Below are 4,460 nucleotides of genomic sequence, written 5' to 3'. Positions count from 1 at the left end.
AATTTGCTTTGTATTTCTGTGCTGCCTTTTGGAATCTTCTGTTCAGCTCCTTAAATTCTTGATTTCTCCCTCTCTTTTTTTTGCCTTTTTGGTAGTCTGGTGCAATATTCAGAATATCTTCTAACATCAATATTGGTCTTTTCTTTTTCCTCTGTATTTATAATGAGTTTTTACAGTCTTCATGAATTATATTACTGATATCTTCAAACCTGTTCCTGAGATGGTCTTTAAATTCTGGCAGGATAGACTCGAGGTGAGCATAAACAGCAACTATACACATGGACTTCAACTGAAGGTGTATACAGAAATCAGATTGACTACATCTGTGGAAGGAATTGCTGGAGAAGCTCAATACAGCTGTGAATACTACACCAGGTGCTGATTATATAAAAGATCATCAGCTATTCATATGCAAGTTCAAACTGAAGCTAAAGAAGTAAAATCAAATCCACAAGAATATCCTGCACTAGGGTGAAATATTTTACCTTATGTATCTACAAGCAATGTCAAATCCAGAGCAATCCATCCAATTGCAGCAATTTAAACTAGCTCATGAAATCAACTGAAGTTTTCAATATGTTCAATGTGGAAATTGTCATACAATTTCATTAATATCACTTGCAAGCAAAATACTACTGAAGATAATTAAGAAAATGTCTAGAACAGTACATAGATAGAAAACATCCAGAAGTTCAAGCAAGATTTAGAAGAGATTGAGGCAAATATAAAAAAAATGAAATATCATTTTGATGTCAGAAGGATCCTGGGTGAAAGTAAAGAATATAAGAATAATGTCTGTTTATTCTTTATTGACTATGTAAAGGCATTTGACTATGTACATCATAACAAGTTATGATTAATATTGAATAGAATGGGAATCACAGAGCACTTAATTATGCTTGTGAAAAACCTATACCTAGACAAAGAGTTTATTGTGTCAACAAAGCATGGGACATTACATAGTTTGAAATTAAGACAGTAGTGTGACAGGGTGTATTCTCTCTCCAGATCTATTAAATCTGCATGCTGAGCAAATTATCTGAGAAGCTGAACTCTATGAACAAGAACATGGTATCAAGATCACGGTATCATAACCTGTGTTATGCAGATGGCACAACATGCTTACTGAAAATGAGGAGGAAAGGAGCACTTGTTGCAGAATATTAAGGATTATGCATCCTTCAATAAAAATTGCATCTCAATATCAAGAAAACAAAAAAATTCCACTGGACTGATAAACAATGTATCTAGATAGAGAAAAGATTGAAACTGTCAGCAACTTTATTTTACTTGGATCAAAAATCAACACCCTTGGGATTAGTGGTCAGGAAATTAGGACATGTATTGCCCTGAGAAAATCTGAAAGTCTGCAGTAGGGACTTCTCCAAATTATTGAAGAATAATGATGTAACTTTGAGAACTAGGGAGTATCTGATTCAGGCCATGGTCTTTCTGATCACTTGCTAAGCATCTGAGGGCTGGAAAAAGTGTAAGGATAACAGAAGAAAAATTGATGTGTTTGAGCTGTGGTGATAGAGAAGTGTGCTGAACATTCCTTGAACTGCCAAAAGAACAAACAAACATGTCTTGGAGAAAGTGCAGCCAGAGTGCTCCTCAGACACAAAGATGATAAAGCTTCACCTCAAATACTGCGGATATGTTCCTGAAAGGGGCTATTCCTTGGAAAGGAATATGATGCTCAGAAAGGCAGTGAAGGAGAGGAAGACTTTCAATCAGGTGGGTCAACACAGTGACTGCTGCAAGGGGCTTTAGTGTGTCAGGAAGTTGTTCATAGGTTCACTATGGCTTGCACTCAATTCAACAGCACCTAACAACAACAACAACGAGTCAAATAATCTCTTCATCCAGTCAGATTGTGACGAACTCTTCCATCACTAGTCAGGGGAGATCTAATTGGCACCATTACTTTGGGCTTCGCATATTTTCCTGTATTTCAGGTAAGCTGAATCCCTCCACTCCCAGTTTCTTATTCTCAAGTGGGCTAAATGAACAGGTCAGAGTTCTACAAACTCTGCACATCAGGTCAACAACTGTTCTTTTCTTATCTTTAGTATCTGTGTGATGTAGGTCAACATGTGCCTATCAGTAAGACCAAATTCAATCTTTCCCTTTATTGCTGTCTTCATTTTCCTTACTTCTATTATTTAAGTGAACCAAGGTAGTCACAATATGTGAGATCACAGTAAGCTGTCTATTGACTGTTCTTGTTATTGTTGATCTTCAAAAACCCTGCTGGGGAATATTGTGAGATATAGTCATAGATGTAGAGCATCTCAGATTGGAAGACACTAACAAATGAGTAAAAATGACTGAAAACATCATCAGTAATTGGAACATGAAAGACATTAAGATTGACTTTGTAGGCATTAGTGAGTCAGGATGGACTGCTATCAGCCACTTTGAATCAGATAGTCATGTGATTGGTTATGCCAGGAATGACAAATTGAAGAATAGAGTTGCGTTTGTATCAAAATGAACATTTCACAATCTATCCTGAAGTACAATTCTGTGAGTAATTAGCTACTATTCCTATGTATACAATGAAGAGTTGTTGCTAAAACTAATATTCAAATACATGTATTAATCACTGAAAGTAAAGATGAAAAAAATTGAGTACTTCTAACAACTTTTAAAATCTGAAATAGATTGAACATGCAATCAGTTGCTTTAGTAATAACTGGTGACAGGAATGCAAAAATTAGGGGGGGAAAGGAAAGACTGAGGGTTGGAAACTCCAAAATTGGTGACAGACCTGAGGCTGGAGAGCTAATGTTCAAATTTTATATGATCCTTCAAAATACATTTTTCTTTAAAAACAAAACGAAACCACAAACTTAAACAGTGACTATACACATGGACCTTACCTGATGTATTATACAGAAATCAGATTGGCTACACATGTGGAAAGAGTTGAAAAAGAAGCTTAACATCAGTCAGAAGAAGGTCAGGGGCTGATGTTGAAATTAATCATCAATAACTCACTTGCAAATTCAGATAGAAGCTGAAGAAAATGAAAATAAGTCCACTGAAGCCAAAAGCCTTGAGCCTATTATCCTTGGATTTAAAAACCTACTTAAAGATAGACTTAAGGACTTGAACACTAATGATCATAGGCCAGATAATCTGTGGGATAACCTCAAGGATATTACCCAGGAAGAATGTAAAACATTATTACAAAGATAGGGGAGAACGAAAAGGTCAAAATGAATGTTATAAAAGATTCTTAAAATTAGACTACAAAGACAAAACAAAGGGAAGATACCTGAAATAAAAGAGGTGAATGAAAAATTTCAAAGGGCATCTTAAGAAGACAAAGTATTATAAAAAACTGCAGAGGTGAAGTTAGAAAACCAAAAGGAGAGAATATGTTTAGCTGTTCTCAATTTCAAAGAACAAAAAAAAAAAACCCACAAAACCCCAAACCACAAAAGATCAAAACCCAAATTCTAACCTCGAGTTGCAATAGTTAAGGATGCAGAGGACAAAATTTTGAATGGCCCAGAAAATATCAAACAAAGATGGAAGGAGAATACATGGGCACTATACCAAGAAGAATTCTTCTCTAACAGAGAAGAATTTCATGAAATAACACATGATCAAATGGCATTGGTGATGAAAGAGGAAGTTTAAGATCCTCTGAAGAAATTGGCTAAAAGCAAGGCCCTAGGAATTGACAGCATATCTATATAGACATGTTTCAGCAAACAGTTGCTGTCCTGGACATGCTCATTGTGTTGTGCCAAGCATCTAGAAGACAACCCCTGGCCATCTGCCTGGAAGAGATACATTATTTGTTCCCATTCAAAAAAATGGTGACCCCGGAGGACATTATGTGAGTGAAATATCTCAGTCACAAAAGACGAATGCTGCAAAATACTGTTTAATGTCACTGCTCTAAAACAGGACTGGTATTTGGGTTAGGGGGAGCTAAGAAAAGGGGATAAATAAAGTACACTGCATTGAAACAGTTGAGGGAAAGAATTGTTTTAAAGGAATATACGATAGATATAATTTGCTTGACAACAGTCCACATGCTGAATAGCAAAAGGGACCTGGAGGGCTGGGGGAGTAGAGGCGGAAATTGTGCAACGATGATTTTTTTTTCCAAGAGAAAGAGGAAGGAGGAAAATGTACAACGATGAATGAATGGAAATCCATATTTCTATACACTTTTGTTAAAATCTCATTTAAAATAAAAAAAAATGGTGACCCAACAGAGTGTGGAAATTATCGAACAATATCACTAACATTACATGCAAGCAAGAACTCAGCAGAAAATTATTAAAAAATTATTGGAATGGTACCTCAAAAGAGAATTGCCAGATGTACAGGATGGGCTTAGAAGAGGCCATGACACTAGAGACATTATATCCAATATTAGATGTATATTGGCCGAAAGCAGAGTGTACCAGAGGAATGTGGCGTTTGGGTTTTTTTTT

The sequence above is a fragment of the Elephantulus edwardii genome, unplaced genomic scaffold, assembly GCF_000299155.1.
Source record: "Elephantulus edwardii isolate Elephantulus edwardi_28Jun2011 unplaced genomic scaffold, EleEdw1.0 scaffold00120, whole genome shotgun sequence".
NCBI classification, from domain to species: domain Eukaryota; kingdom Metazoa; phylum Chordata; class Mammalia; order Macroscelidea; family Macroscelididae; genus Elephantulus; species Elephantulus edwardii.
This window is presented reverse-complemented; position numbering follows the sequence as displayed.